Source organism: Schistocerca cancellata, chromosome 6, assembly GCF_023864275.1.
Source record: "Schistocerca cancellata isolate TAMUIC-IGC-003103 chromosome 6, iqSchCanc2.1, whole genome shotgun sequence".
Lineage (NCBI taxonomy): Eukaryota > Metazoa > Arthropoda > Insecta > Orthoptera > Acrididae > Schistocerca > Schistocerca cancellata.
Window position 1 is genome coordinate 596,749,364 of NC_064631.1, and position 16,879 is coordinate 596,766,242.

Consider the following 16,879-nt stretch of genomic DNA (forward strand, 5'->3'; position numbering starts at 1 on the left):
ACTGACGATTGTCTATTGAGTATTAAAAGCAGGAAATTATCCGTAAGCTTGAAATTCTTTAAATTCCTTATCTGAACAAGTGTAGCGCACCTTAAAACACGCTCTGTAAGAGTTACCGATAAAACTCAATTTCTGACTTTTCTGTTCTCGCTTTACACCGTTTTCCACGCCAATAATTAATTATTACTGGCCTTTAATGTGACTTCTTGTGGTTCTCGATCATCGTACCGCCAGTTAGTCCAAGAAACGCCATTACTTCCGTCTCTTGTGAAGATATTATTATATTACGATGTAAATTTCTTGCTTTTATTTGCACTTATAAGAGAGCTGCAATTTTATACGTGTTCTATTTAAACAAAGAATTTCTGAATGTAATGATGTTATATATCACAAATATTGTTTCTAAGATAATATAAAGATGCTACATTTTTACCTATACCCAGCTGTTATTTGGGGCAGAGTTTCTTTGTGTTGATATCAGATGCGACTGATTTTTTTCTCTCAGTTACAAGAACACTTACAACAATGGACAAATTAAGTAAAGTTTTGTTTTAGTTCAAACGCCCACTACCTAGGTCTGTGAACGGTAACAGCGCAAATACAGCAGAATCCCAAGGTAAATAAATTTTTTGAGTGATAGCAGTGCGTGACACTGCCTGCAGTTTTCGGATAAAATTATCTTTATAATCTGGATTCTCCATTATTGCCCAATTTCGACTGTGTAGCCATTTTCAAGTGAAAAAGCCCGGTGAGGCTATCCATACAGTATTTCAGATGCAGTGGGATCTACAGGAAAAAAAAAGTCCTGTTCACAATGTTGCCGCTCTGAAATTTTGTTTAGACTGTGTACCCCACTGCAACTTAAATATTCTAAAGACTGCCTCGTCAGGGTTTGTACATTTGAAAACGGCTACTCAACGTGGTTATGTAATAACGGAGATTCACATTAAAATGCTTTATTAATCCAACTAACTACTGTCAGTGTTCTGGATTGTTGTTATTAAGAAAATTTGCTTTGGCTGCCGACCTCGTTGTAAATAAAAATATTACATAACTTTTGTGGAAACAAAAGCAGTTATAGTGCACTTTTACTAGACTCCTGCAGCTGGTACACCTAATCAGTTTATTTGATACTGACAGAAAATTCTGCACTTATGTACATTGTTTATACATAATTGCTGTAAATGTTAATCAGCTTCCCAGGCAGAGCAGCGTTAAACATCCATCGCCATACAAATAGCTTCCTCACGTGGGACTTAAAGTAGCATTAAAATAGCTAGGGCGCAATACATAGGATACAGCTTGGGGTAGGCACTGTTTTCATTGTGCAAATAACTCTCCATCCATATCACATTGTTGAGGGTTATGATTCTCTCCCTGTATCGGGTGGCCGACCGAAGTGGCCGACCGGTTCTAGGCGCTACAATCTGGAGCCGCGCGACCGCTACGGTCGCAGGTTCGAATCCTGCCTAGGGCATGGATGTGTGTGTTGTCCTTAGGTTAGTTAGGTTTAAGTAGTTCTAAGTTCTAGGCGACTTATGACCTCAGCAGTTAAGTCCCATAGTGATCAGAGCCATTTGAACCATTTTTGAACCGGGTGAAACTCCAGCTGCCTGCCGACTCACTATTCTCGCTCCTCATTAGTAGCGTCCTTGTCATAAAAATGGATGATAAGGCTGGAGCAGTTATATTTAACCTTACAAAATGTACGTAAACTACTAAAGAAAAAAAGGATGTAGTTAAAGTACGAGGAACAGAAACATGTCCATCGTAATGAGAAAAACCTTGCTACCCTATAACGTTTATTTCTATCTCACTTCACTGCATTTCACACGCTAAACCTCCATTCTCTGCTTCCATTTTATTGCCATGTAAATCCAGCCTCTTTCTTGTTGAGTGAATTTATTAATAAAATCTTCGTACAGTTTTGCGGCACTCTTTAAAAGGGCAGCGGTTTATATGAACAGCAGATGCAAATACTGAAACACTTCCTGACTCAAGGCATATGAAACGTGTATACCTTTTCCAACGCGGGTGGTAAAATTTTCACAGAAGACGCTTTTCGTGATGAAGTTACAGTTAATAGTTTGAAACGGTAGGCAGAGCTGTTTCTAAATGAATTTGTGCCTGTATCTGTTTCTAAATGTAACACTCTCGTTAATAAGTGAATTTGTTAATGGTTTTTCAGTGCCATATAGGCAAGTGAATACGTTCTTTAGTGCGAAGAAATTAACGGCTACCTTGTTAATTTAGATTAGACATTAAAAAGATCCGACGGGAGTATCAGTTCTACATCCTTCGTACTTAGAGGGTGTAAGAGAGATGTAAACTGCACATGGTCTAAAAAAACACTTTTTCTTTGTTAACACAAGGATACTTTGAAACAACATCCACCCGCAACCTTCAGCCACGCTGATATATACTGTGCGGCTGATCCCGGCGGAGGTTCGAGTCCTCCCTCGGCCATGGGTGTGTGTGTTTGTCCTTGGGATAATTTAGGTTAAGTAGTGTGTAAGCTTAGGGACTGATGACCTTAGCAGTTAAGTCCCATTAAGTCTCTCTGCCGCCGCCGCCGCCGCCTGTTCTCCCGCCGGCGTCGCCCGCAGTGGACGCGTCACTCCAGCCGTCGGGCGCCTCCCTGGGTCACGTGCCGCCGATCGCTTCCCGTGACCAGTTGTCCTCCGACATGGAACTCTTGCCCCCTCCGGACCATATGTCGTCTTCGCTCGTCGGGTGCCCCGGCCCGATGGAGGTCGACCCTTCGGCCCCTCCTGTCTCTGTACGGGCGCATACACCGCATGTTGGCGTGCACATTGGAGTAGGTTTTCAGGCGTTCCCTAGCTCCCCGCGGCCCGAATGTCAGGGTGCTGGTGGCACAGACTCGCCTGTTGTTAGGCTCCCCACCTCGTCGCATACGTCAACATGGGGTCCTCCCCACGGCGGGCGGAAGCCTTATACCACAACCGTCTGCCGATTTGCGGGGAAGGAATGTGGTGTCACAGCCAGACGCCACACTTGCTAGGTGGTTGCCTTTAAATCGGCCGCGGTCCGTTAGTATACGTCGGACCCGCGTGTCGCCACTATCAGTGATTGCAGACCGAGCGCCGCCACACGGCAGGTCTAGTCTAGAGAGACTCCCTAGCACTTGCCCCAGTGGTACAGCCGACTTTGCTAGCGATGGTTCACTATCTAGATATGCTCTCATTTGCAGAGATGACAGTTTAGCATAGCCTTCAGCTACGTCATTTGCTACGACCTAGCAAGGCGCCATATTCTTGAAGAATGTATTATGAACTGATAATATTGTGAATCATGTACCGTCAAGAGCGACGTTCATCATTAATGGATTAAAGTTAAGTATCAAACGAATTACGTCCGCTTTCTGAATTCTAATTCCTTGTCATGTTCCAGACCTCACGTCAGTATAGTTCTTCCCTCCTCACGCCAGCTTGCGTGAGCTAAAACGCGTGCATTTCGGCCTCCTCTAGTAACACGGTGTTGGCTCTTCTGCCAACACAACAGTTATAGTGTTACTGCAGGATGGTAGCTGTCTCTTCGGAACGATTCCAGCACCTCGTGGTGTCTATGTCTCGACGTTTTACTATAACTCTGAGGGTTCTAGAAGGAGCAACTCGCAATTAATATCACATCCAGAGTATTCCTTTGACTTCGGCCACTCAAGGTACAGGGTGAGCGAGAAGTCCCAGTACCACCTGTTTAATACCAAATGTTATTGGCTTCAAATGGCTCTGAGCACTATGGGACTCAACTTCTGAGGTCATTAGTCCCCTAGAACTTAGAACTAGTTAAACCTAACTAACCTAAGGACATCACACACATCCATGCCCGAGGCAGGATTCAAACCTGCGACCGTAGTGGTCTCGCGGTTCCAGACTGCAGCGCCTAGAACCGCACGGCCACTTCGGCCGGCCCAAATGTTATTACGTTACTTCTTATCAGTTGCTGGACTTCATGTTTATATCTTTCACAGTCGCAGTCCCAGTAGAGTTTTAATTTGTAGCCATGGAAGATATGAGCGGACATAGTTACACTACTGAGACGTACACACATAAAAAAAGTTTTGCATCATCCCGGTTCACAGAACTCCTGAAGACAGACGTTGACTCTGGATATTGTATCACAGACCCAGTCCCTTCGACTATTCAGAGACGTCACTAAACCCGCCCAAAGATGTAAACAACCATGGATGAGCAGTGCCTATTAGACGGAGGGGGTCCGACAACCGATCACTTCCAGTCATTCCGCGAGGAAGGAGGTACACGACTCGTGCTGTCTGTAGTTCAACCATGCCTAGACGGTCAATACCGCGGTTCGATCGCGTCCGCATTGTTACTTTGTGCCAGGAAGGGCTCTCAACAAGGGAACTGTCCAGGCGTCTCGGAGTGAACCAAAGCGATGTTGTTCGGACATGGAGGAGATACAGAGAGACAGGAACTGTCGATGACACGCCTTGCTCAGGTCGCCCAAGTGCTACTACTGCAGTAGATGACCGCTACCTACAGATTATGGCTCGGAGGGACCCTGACAGCAACGCCACCATGTTGAGTAATGCTTTGCGTGCAGCTACAGGACGTCGTGTTACGACTCAAACTGTGCGCAATAGGCTGCATGCGACGTCCATGGCGAGGTCTATCTTTGCAACCACGACACTATGCAGCACAGTACATGTGGGCCCAACAACATGCCGAATGGACCACTCAGGACTGGCATCACGTTCTCTTCACCGATGAGTGTCGCATTTGCCTTCAACCAGACGATCGTCGGAGACGAGTCTGAACGCCTTACACACAATGTCCAGCGAGTGCAGCAAGATGGAGGTTCCCTGCTGTTTTGGGGTGGCATTATGTGGGGCCGACGTACGCCGCTGGTGATCGTGGAAGGCGCCTTAACGGCTGTACGATACGTGAATGCCAACCTCCGACCGGTAGTGCAACCATATCGGTGGCATATTGGCGAGGCATTCGTCTTCATGGACGACAATTCGCGCCCCCATCGTGCACATCTTGTGAATGAGTTCCTTCAGAGTAACGACATCGCTCGACTAGAGTGGCCAGTATGTTCTCCAAACATGGACCCTATCGAACATGCCTGGGATAGACTGAAAAGGGCTGTTTATGGACGACGTGACCCACCAACCTCACTTTGGAACCGCGTGACCGCTACGGTCGCAGGATCGAATCCTGCCTCTGGCATGGATGTGTGTGATGTCCTTAGGTTAGTTAGGTTTAAGTAGTTCTAAGTTCTAGGGACTGATGACCTGAAAAGTTAAGTCCCATAGTGCTCAGAGCCATTTTTGAACCCACCAACCACTCTGAGGGATCTACGCCGAATCGCCTGTGAGGAGTGGGACAATATGGACCAACAGTGCCTTGATGAACTTGTGGATAGCATGCCACGACGAACACAGACAGGCATGCATCAGTGCAAGAGGACGAGCTATTGGGTATTAGAGGTACTAGTGTTTACAGCAATCTGGACCACCACTTCTTAAGGTCTGGCTATATACATGGTGGTACAACATGCAATGTGTGTTTTTCATGAGCAATAAAGTCTGAGCAATAAAGTCCGCCTCCGTAGCGCAGCGGTAGCGTTACCGCCTATCACGCAAGGAGGCCCGGGTTCGATTCCCAAGAGGCGACTGGGTGTTGTGTGTCCATCATCATCATTGACACGCAAGTCGCCAAAGTGACACACAAAGGTTACCAATACGAAAACAAATATTACATGTCAGATTCTATGATTTTACTATTCGGGTAAAAACTGCATGTCTGTGCACGTTCGTGTTTCAAATCATTATGTATCGCTTCTAAGTGATAGGGACTGGGAAAATTTGCTAGACTGGCGTGAGAAACCACTTACACCGCTCCCAGGCTGGTCGGGGCACCTGACAGATGGTTGTTAAATTCTGTGTGAATGTCATAAGCGTCTAGCTTACTACTTAATCCTGAAAGTGGTCTCGCGTAACGCTATATATCACGCGTTCAAAAAAACAAAAAAACAAAAAAATGTGTGTGGGGCAAAATGGAAGGCAGCGTCGGTAACACCTGGGGCTGAGGCGAGCCAGTAGATGGGTCCCCGGGGCGCTGACCGGACGGCACCGTCGCTGAAAGCAGACGGCGGGCGGCAGATCCCGTGCGACGACAGAGGCGCAGCTGATTGAGATGCCGGCGCACCTCACCAGAGGCCCCCAAAACCAGATACATAGCGCGTCAGAGGCAGCGAAGAATGCGTCCTTGGAGCCAACGCCGTGAACCTCTATAGTTGCGGTAGTAGACAACGTCGCCTGGGGCAAAAGCAGGTGTCTGCCGCTGCACAGGAACCTAATGCGGCGGATGCAGCAAAGACATCAAGGTGCGATGGTGGCGACCGTGGAGCAACTCAGCCGGCGAGGGACCATCTCGGGGCTGAGAGCGATACGAGGACAAAAAGAGCAATAACGCGTCCTCCCGAGAATGAGACTCTTTCAACTTCAACATCAACATTGGCTGTGGAAGACCTTCAATGCAAAGGATAGCAGATAACGCTTGGATGGTGGCAGATGATGTCGTGGAAGACAGCCGGACAACAAAAGGAAAATTACTGAATGAATCTATCACAACCAACCATCGAGCATTCCAGAATGGACCAGCAAAATCGATGTGTAAGCGTTGCCAAGGGAAAGTGGCTTTTGGCCATGCAAACAATTTCCGCGGTGGTGCTGATTGTTGTTTCCGCACACACCATGCAAGAAGAGCACATTTTCGTAATCGCAGCATCGATTCCGAACCAAGTACAGTGCTGACGAGCAAGTTGTTTCGTTCTCACTACACCCCAATGTCCTTGGTGGAGAAGCTTTAAGACCCTGGACTGATCATTATCAGAACGCAAAAGCAAAACACCACGTCGAACAAAAAGTCTCTCCTTGTGAGCAAAAAATCAGCGAACCAACGGGTCCCCGATCCGTGACTTTGAAAAGGGCCATTGCGTAGCAACAAAACGCAGAATGGTAGCAAGGACAGGGTCTGCAGTTGTGGCTGTAGCTACACGACGAAAATCAATCGGAAACGATTCGACCACGTCATCGGTTTCCGAATCAATGAACATGCAAGCAAGTTCGGAGGAATCGAATGCCCTATCCTCAGCAACAGGCAAACGGTACAACGCATCGGCGTTTCCGTGCTTAGCAGTGGACCGATACAAGATATCGTAGCAGTACTGCGAGAGGAGAATAGACCAGCGTATGAATTTCTGCGCTGTACGTGGAGGTACAGGCTTGTTCGGATGAAAAAGCGATGTCAAAGGTTTGTGGTCTGTGATTATGGTAAAGTGACGACCATGCAAGAAGTCATGAAACTTTGTAACACCAAATACGAGAGCCAATACTTCTTTCTCGATCTGTGAATAATTTCTTTGCGCGGACGAGAGCAATTTGGACGCAAAGGCAATAGGTGCTGATCTTTGTGCGCAAGCACAGCACCGATCCCTAAATCAGATGCATCCACCATCAACAAAAGGGGCTTCTGGGGATCGAATGGCGTAAGGCAAGTATTAGAAAGCAACGCCGATTTCAACCGGCGAAAGGCGCGTTCGCATTCCGTCGTCCAGACGAACGGAACACCTTTACTGCGTAAGCGATGAAGCGGAGCTGAAATGGAAGAGACATGCAGCACATATTCGTGATAATAGTTGGTTTTTCCCAGCACACTCTGCAGCTGCTTCAAATTCTGCGGCGAAGGCAAGTCTTGTATGGCACGGAGGTGCGTAGGACTGGGATGTATGCCTTGGGCATTGAGTACATATCGCAGGTATGGCAAGTCACGAGCAAAAAACACACATTTGTCCTTCCGTAAGCGAAGACCATTTCGTCGCAAGACCTGAAATAATGTTCTGAGATTGGCTAAATGTTCTTCTTCCGTCTTTCCGGAGATCACAATATCGTCCAGATAGTTTGCTGCAGTAGCGACCGACGCACAAACAGTTTGTAGATATTGCTGAAACAATGCAGGGGCGGATGCACACCCGAATGGCAGTCGTTTGAACTGATACAAACCAAGATGCGTGTTAACCACCAAAACGCGCTTGGATTCTTCGTCCACCGGTATTTGCAAGTACGCATCTGCTAGGTCCAACTTCGAAAAATATTTGCCCGGGCACAGTTTGTCAAAAAGATCTTCCGGGCGAGGTAAAGGAAAAGTTGCAATCACTAGTTGTGGATTCACTGTTGCCTTGAACTCCAGACAAAGTCTCAATTTTCCCTAAGGTTTTGGCAAAATTACTAAGGGTGATGCCCAGAGAGAAGCCTGCACACGTTCAATTACACCTTGTGATTCCAAATCGTGTAATGTTTTTGCGACCTCATCACGCAATGCGTGGGAACATTGCGCGCTCTGAAAAATTTCGGTTGCGCGTTTACTTTCAGTTACAAATGTGCTTTATAGTTCTTAGCGCAACCGAGGCCTGGTTCAAAAATGTCTGCAAATTCTTCACATAGACGAGAAACACTGTCTGAAGACACAGTCTGATTCACTGATAGGACCTGAGTTAATATAGACAAGTTAAACAACTGCAATGCATTTTCGACCCTATGTTTACTGAGACTTTTTTGCTTCTAGTATCGTGTACTTTCAACTGTATGCGTTAACGCCATTAATTATGATACACCCTGTATATGCTTTTTTTATGTGTATAACTTTTAATTTGTATATATTTTAGTAAAGCGATGCAGTCATACATGCAGATCGTTTTCTTTTCGTCTTGTGTCTCGTTTTTTTAACCTAATTTTTCGCAGATGTCCCGTTTTTTCACATGTAAAATCTGATCACCCTACTTATGTGGTAAGCAATATTAACAAGGATACCGATTCAATTTTTAAGTATACCTGCAAGCTTGATAGTGAAAATGGAAGTAAACATCGAAAAGTGATGAAGAAACAAAAATCTGAACTTGTGGAAGAAGTTTTCTATTGTTGGTTTCTACAAAACCGATAAACTGAGCAACCGATATCTGGTCATTTGCTCTGTGAAAAGCCGTTACCGTTAAATAAAAAATTGCTGGTGATGAATCATGTGTGCCAAGTAACGGATGGTTGTGCAGATTTAAATCTCGTCATGTAATTTACTAATCTGGTACTACACGGTGAATAAATATCAGCTTCAAAGATGGTTTTTAATAACAATTGGACGAAAATGACTATGACTTGGACTTCATTTACAATGTTGATGAAATCGGAAAAATTGGAAATCATTATCGTCAGAATCTTTAGCATCTTGTCGAGAGAATTCAGCTCCAGCTAGCAAAGAGCAAGTAACAATATTAGCGTAAACGCTACCGGGACTTACAAAATGCATTTATTCAAAAATATCAGGGTTCCATTAATTCATAAAAACCAAAAAAACTCATGGATGAACACCGAAATGTTCATTTACTGGTATGACAACACTTTTATTCCTGAAGTAAAAAAATTCAAAACGATATTGATAAACAGGAGAAGTCCTACTTTTCCTGGATAATGTACCAACCCAACCTTCGGCTGAACTGTTGGAGAGATAAAATGGAATGTTTAGAGTAAAATTTTTGCCTCCTAATGTGACATCCTTGCTCTAACCAATGGATTAAATTGTTACTGAAACATTAAAACGACTTTATAGAAAATAACTTGTACATAGATTGTTATCTGTGTCTGGAATTAACGTTGAAGTTGTTTAGCCATTTTTCAAGCAAATAAATTTAAAGGAGTGTTGTTACATGGGTGCAGATGCGTGGTACATGACTGAAAGGGAGACTCTGAACAAAGCTTGGAACAGATTACTAAAACAGGAGCACGAAAATTCAAACACCGTTACCGATGATTCTGCTTAGGAAGATATAAATGAGCCAATGACAAACATACAAAGTATGCCAGGAATTTGATGTCGAGGGTATGAAAGAATGGCTAACTTAGTAACGATCAAGGTTTACAAATCATGTCGGATGACGAAATTGTTCAAAACATATTGCAGGCAAACTAACAGTAGGAAATACAAGAAGATGAAATAGAACAAAATATAGACGCAGAAAATGGTGCAGGACCATCCCAAAGCGGAAGAATTTCAAGCCCTGGAAACAGCTTTCAAATGGTTAGAAAAACAAACAGTGCGATACTGTGAGTTTACTACAGCTGAAACGATTTCGTGATGTAGCAGAAATGAAGAGAAAAAATTGTTTTCGTGTAAACGACAGCGGCTGTTCTATGTGACGTTTGGTAACTATTTCATAATTAAGGTTGCAGTATTTTAGTCATTTTAAGAAAATATGTATGTGTATACGAAAATGTGTCTGTAATGTCTTCATAAACACTGATTTTGTTGGTTTTTATAAGAGTTATTTATTTTGAATAAACACGTAAAATTACACAGGGTGAGGAAAAATTCGCGCACTCAGATTTCGCAGAGCAATTCCTCATATTCTAGCAATACAAAAGTGTCTCTCACAAAGTTTCGTCTTGCGCGTATTTCGATCAGTACATGGACGTCAGAGATTGGAAAGCTGGCAACACTGTACTCACGTGTACGGTAACTACCTCTGCTAAGAGAAAGCAACAGTGCTGTGCAGTGGATAGCGTTTTGGGTTAGGATGCGGGAAGTCGAGGGTTCGAGTCTGGGTCGAGGTTCATTTGTTTTTATTTGCTAAAAGAGTCTGCGTGGAACGATATCTGGTGTCTTAATCGATATACAGCGATTACGGTGGGTCTTCTACAAAACATTTGCAATTATGTACTACGAACACAGAAATGGAAATACAACCGTTAAAGAAACCTTTTGCACGAATTCTTTTGCGCCACTGTACCTACTAGATTCCAGACTTGTTGATTCCGATGAGCTCATTCAGGGAGGGTACACAGGAAACAGGTTTGGAATCTAGAAGATGCAGTGGCGCGAAACAATTTGCATTCACGACGCGCAAAAGGCTTCTTTAAAAGCTGACCAGTGTAAACTGTGGTACTTCCATTTCTGTGTTCGTAGTTCATAACTGCAAATATTTTGTAGAAGACCTAGTGTAATCGCTGTACGACGATTAAGACGCCAGATGCCGTACCACGCAGACAACTTTTAGCAAATAAAAACAAGTGAGCCTGGACCCAGAATCGAACCCTCGACCTCCTGCATACTAACCCAAAATATTATCCACTGCACGCCTTGCACAGCACTGCTCTGTTTACTGAAAGAGGTATTATCGGTTGTGTGATTAAAGTGTTGCCAGTCTTTAACGTCCATTTACTGGCCGAAATATGCACCGGATGAAATTTTGTCACAGTCATTGTTGTATTGCTAGTATGTGAGGAATCGTGCTGCTAAGTCCGAGTGCGCGAATTTTTCTTCACCCTGCATATTATCTCTAGAAAGATTAGCACGTGATAACGTTCCTAAAAGGTAACCATATGTGGGCGACAAAGTTAAAAATACAGAAATTGCTTTTTTTCGTACATTCAGTTATCCGGATTTTCGATAATCCGAATGACTGGACAGTTTGTCCAATTAACCGGGTCTCCACTGTACAGGTTGTCCGTAGCTCGTGGTCTAGTGGCTAACGTTGCTGCCTGTGCATCACGGGGTCCCGGGTTCGATTCCTGGCCGGGTTGGGGATTTTCTCTGCCTGGGGACTGAGTGTTTGTGTTGTCCTCATCATTTCACCATCATTATTCGTGACCGTGGCTAGAATGGAGTGTGAAAAAAGAAATTATACTGTGTAAAAATTGGGACTTTGTACGGGCGCTGACGACCGCGCAGTTGAGCTCCCCACAAACCAAACATCATAGTCACTGTATAGTTTTCCCATCATTTCTCTAAATCGGTTAATATGTGTCAGGGTGGTCCCTTTTAGGAAGAATGCAACCACGCTTCTACTCCGTCTCTAATGGCCTCGTCGGCCGTCGCACAAACTCCGATCTTCGTTTTTTTCCCGGACGCGAGTATTTTACGGTATGGTCTGACCGTCGGCAATACCGGCCAGCGTTCAGCCGCACACAGGTGCATCGGGGATGAGGACGCGCGGAGTGTGTTAGCAGAGATCGTTAAGTCGTTTATGGCGCCCATCAGCAGCAAAGGAGTCTCGCTCGCCTCTTTATGGAACATAAATTGCCGGCTGACTTTTAGCCGACAGCCAGCCCGGCCTGTCTGTGCTCTCGTCTCGCTTTAGAAACGCCGGGACGTCCGGGAGAATGGTGGACTGTAACACTGCGCCAGCACACGTCGCTGCCGCCGGAGGCAACTGTCTGAGTGTCTTCGAGGAAGTGGCTGCACGGTTTGTTAACTGTGATTTAGTGCCTGGGAAACTGCTGCCGTTTGACAATAACGACAGCGGTAACCTTAAGGTATTCGGATATTTTCAATTTTGTACGCTGAGAAGGACATCATGAATACTTTTTTTTTACAGTTAGGCTTCCGCGACTGTTATTGATGACGTTAAAAAGTTTTGCCTGTTGGTACCGACTTATTCTTGCAGAATCTACTGATCCGACGTTTTGACTTTATTATCGAGACCTTCTACGGAACTGGTTGCACGTTGTGGTAAAATTTCAGATTTTGTTAATTTAAGAAAAAGTCGCAAACATTGACGACTGGCTGTTGAACGATGTTGCTAACATCCGCCGGTGCTCTAGTGGGTAGAAACGTACTACTGGAGTATACGAAATTCTGTCCAAGTGTGATAAAGTACAGTATCTGATCAAAAGTATCCGGACAGCACTATGTAATGCGAAATTAACCACTAGATGTCACGGAAGGCGCACACAGCAGTATAAAACGAAGTAGGGATTATTGCTTTGGGCAGCAGAGAAGCAGTAAAAGCACAATTGGAGGTCAGTGACTTTGAAAGTGGACTAGTCAAAGGGTGTCACCTGACTAACATATTCGTCAGGGACATTTCAACCCTTCTAAAGCCGTCCAGCTCGCCTGTTGGTGATGTGACTGTGAAGTGGAATGTTTAGGAACAGTCACAGCTAGAGCAATAACAAGCAGACCTCTTTTACTGACGAAGTGGGAACGTGGAGCCGTACAGAGGATGGTTGTAGACATCGCACGAAATCCGCGGAGGAACGACTCGTGAGTTCCAAAGTGCTGTCAGCAGTCCAGTTGGCACAATAACTGTGTGTCGGGAGTTAAAAAGAGTACAATGATCGATCAGCTTCTCATATGCCTCATATTACAACGGCTAATGCTAAGCGAAGCTCAAGGTCGTGAAAAGAATGACACCTCAGGACAGTGGATGACTGGAAACGAGTGATTTGGGCTGCTCAATCACGCTATGCCCTGTGGAAAACGGCTGGAAGGGTTTGGGTTTGGCGAAGCCCTATAGAGTGTTACCTGCCACCAAGTGTCGTATCAGCAGTGAGGGATGCAGAAGGTGGTGTTACGGTATGTGCGCTTTTTTCGTGTTTAGGGTGTGCTACTCTTACTGCACTTCGGAAAACGTCAAATGCGGAAGTATACGAAAACGATGTATAGGATTGTGTACTACGTAAACAGAGAAACAATTGGGAGACGATGATTGTATCAGCATAACAATGCTCACTGTCACAAAGTGCGTTCTGAGGCAGTGGTCCGTGGGTAATAACATTTCTGAAATGGACTGGCCTGCCCAGAGTCCCGACCCGAACCCAATGAAATACTATTGGAATTAGAACGTCGAATTCGCTCAGGACGCAAGCGTCTAAGGCTAGGCGCAAATTGAGAAGCGTATGGCACGTGTGACGTGACACGACACTACAGCGCGACACGCACGTGCCGCACGGGTCGCGCGGGTCCAGCGCATATTGCGACGCGTGCGCCAAACTTCGCACGCGCCGACTGGCGACGCTCTGCGCTGACTGAACCGAAGCGCGCGCAACCTCTTATCTTTCTCAAACGATTTTACAGAAACTATTCTCTGAAAATATATGATTTTTGCCTTATTTGTGCCGGCCGCTGTGGCCGAGCGGTGCTAGGCGCTACAGTCTGGAACCGCGCGACCGCTACGGTCGCAGTTTCGAATCCTGCCTCGTGCATGGATGTGTGTGATGTCCTTAGGTTAGTTAGGTTTAAGTAGTTCTAAGTTCTAGGGGAGTGATGACCTCAGCAGTTAAGTCCCATAGTGCTCAGAGCCATTTGAATCATTTGAACCATTGTGACAAAGGAAGTACAGTTAAACCAGTCACCAAGAGAAATGTGGCCTTTACTCATAAATGGTTATGCTCCTTCGAATGAGAAAAGGTTAACAACTCACACAAAAACAGATTGGCAATTCTATTGGAATTTTGGTGGAATCCCCGTAACCCATCGTATTTTCTTAACACTGAGCGACGGGAATGGAAACTTACCTAAGGATTTTATTCCTTCTCTTGATCTGAGCAGTATTAAAATATTGACTAGCGTTCCTTCAGGCAGAATGATAGGCACATGCCAGGTACTGTTTACTCACCTAGGGCTTGCCAAAGTGACAATGCGTGATCGCGAATAAAACAGTAGTTATTGAGAAAAATAAACAATTGATCTGTCGCACAACACAATGGTCATTGTATTGTCAGCAGCGGAGGATAATGCGCGCGACAGGAATGCACAAGCTAGCCATGTGTGCCTTGTGAATTGGAGTTCGAAAAACATTGTCATGAAAGTAGATCTGCCTTTGTCAGCAGCACATTTCAACAAATTAAATATATCTAATCATAACACTATTTTAGGATATTCCTACTTTCGTAATAATACCGACCATTTTCTTCATTTGTGTAGCCTGTTGTTGTATAATTAGTTTAATAATGCTGATAATGTCCTTGCAACAACTGAAATGCTTTTTCTCATCACAGCGAACCAATTAAAACATTGTTATTTGTGACTGCTTTTCGACTGTTTCTAGCTTGCAGTGGAAATATGTTGTTCACATGCATGTAGTACAGTGTGTCGTATTACATTATTACATCCATATCAGAGTAATCACAGTGAAACTTCTATACTTCAGATCTTGGAGGCATTTTACCACAAGAACAAAGGGACCACACCTGTGGAGATTATTCCTTTCTAAATTTTTGTAACAGATCGTACAGATACGCTAGCCTACTAGGCAGCGAGAATATAACCTTGCTTTACTTTCCTGCCTTGATTCTTAATCACATGATTTTATAATATTCCTTGATTCCTTATTCACTACGCTCTGTCCCTTCTTGCGATCTGAAAACATCGCGGATGCATATGGTGCAATTCCAGCGGCCAATGGCTCATCAGTTACTGAAGTATACATTTTTCTTGACAGAAGAAAAACAAAACAAAACTATGCAGATATAAATAACAGAAAAGTATAACGTGCTAACGAAGAAAGCAGGAGCGTTTAAATGGTGAAAAACACAATACCCAAAGGTAATAAAATTCAGTACACAGTAAGGCAAAATTTGTCGTATTGGCAATACTACCACTGCTGATATGCGCCGTTCCGATGTGAGCATATGGCCGGGCAACTTTTCCGCTGCCCGCCTCAAATTTCCCACGGTGCTAGCGAGGCAAGCGCGACGCGCGGCGAGAGAAACTGTGCCTCAACCACAACTCCGCGCGACCTGGCGCAGGCGCGTGTCGCGTCCCAATCGCGTCGCGTCGCAATTTGCGCGGTCCCATTTGAACCTGTGATGTTACATAAACGCGCGCTGCGCTGCGTCGCGCCACACGCGCTATACACGTCTCAATTTGCGCCTAGCCTAACCCTACTACCGTCTGTGGTATCGGCTCGTGGGGAAGACTGGGCTGCCATTCTTCACAGGCGTTCAGGCACCTCAATTGAAGTGTCCCCAGCAGCGTTCAAACCGTGATAAAGGCGAAGCGCGGACACACTCCTTATTAATGTCCACTAATAGGTGTCCGGATACTTTTGATCACATAGTTACACACAGGTCGTTTAGTCAAAGAACGACCAAATGAACATGACCGACATGTGCTCCTCGGGCAACCGAGTAATCTAATTTTCGCATTCTAGCAAAACCGCCGAAGGAATGCAAACGGAAGCTCATAGTGGCAGTAGAGATCGCTAAACCAACAAACAATATTAATTGCGGAAAAGGCTTTAGGCAGGCTGCGACTTGTGTGGCTGCCTCAGTGTCGTAAGGAGAAATATAAACGTAAACACAAACGAGGCGACACTGAGCCCCATCCTCTAGCCATTAGTATCACCCAGAAAATCGAACTGTTTTCCTGATCAGGTTGGCAGCAGTGTCGTTTATACGCCTGAGAAACAAGGAGGAGAGGTAATATACGAGGTGTGATTGGAAAGTTTTAAGAATGGGCTTGTAATTGTACAATGGTGTTACTTACACGCTAGTGTGATGCATCTCCTTCAAAATAGTCCCCTTGTGACTGAACACACCGACTCCAACGGTGTTGCCACTTTTGTAAAGATTCCTGGATTTTTTCTTCCTGAAGTGTGTTAAGGACACTGTCCGTATTTGCCTGGATGTATTCAATCGAGTCAAATCGCTTCCCTTTCAGTGAAAATTTTAGTTTAGGAAACAGGTAGAAGTCCGCAGGGGCCAAATCAGGGGAATATGCCGCTTGTGGGAGCACAGGAATTTTGAATTTGGTCAAAAATTCAACGATGGAGAAGGCACGATGACCGGAGCACTGTCGTGGTGTAGCACTCAACTCCTGTCTCTCTACAATGCAGGCCGTTTCTTCCGCACCTTTTCGCGCAAACGCTCAAGGACACATTTGTAGCCGCGCGGGATTAGCCAAGCGGTTTGAGGCGCTGCAGTCATGAACTTTACAGCTCGTTCCGACGGAGGTTCGAGTCCTCCCTCGGGCATGGGTGTGTGTCTTTGTGCTTAGAATAATTTAGGTTAAGTAGTGTGTAAGCTTAGGGACTGATGACCTTAGCAGTTAAGTCCCATAAG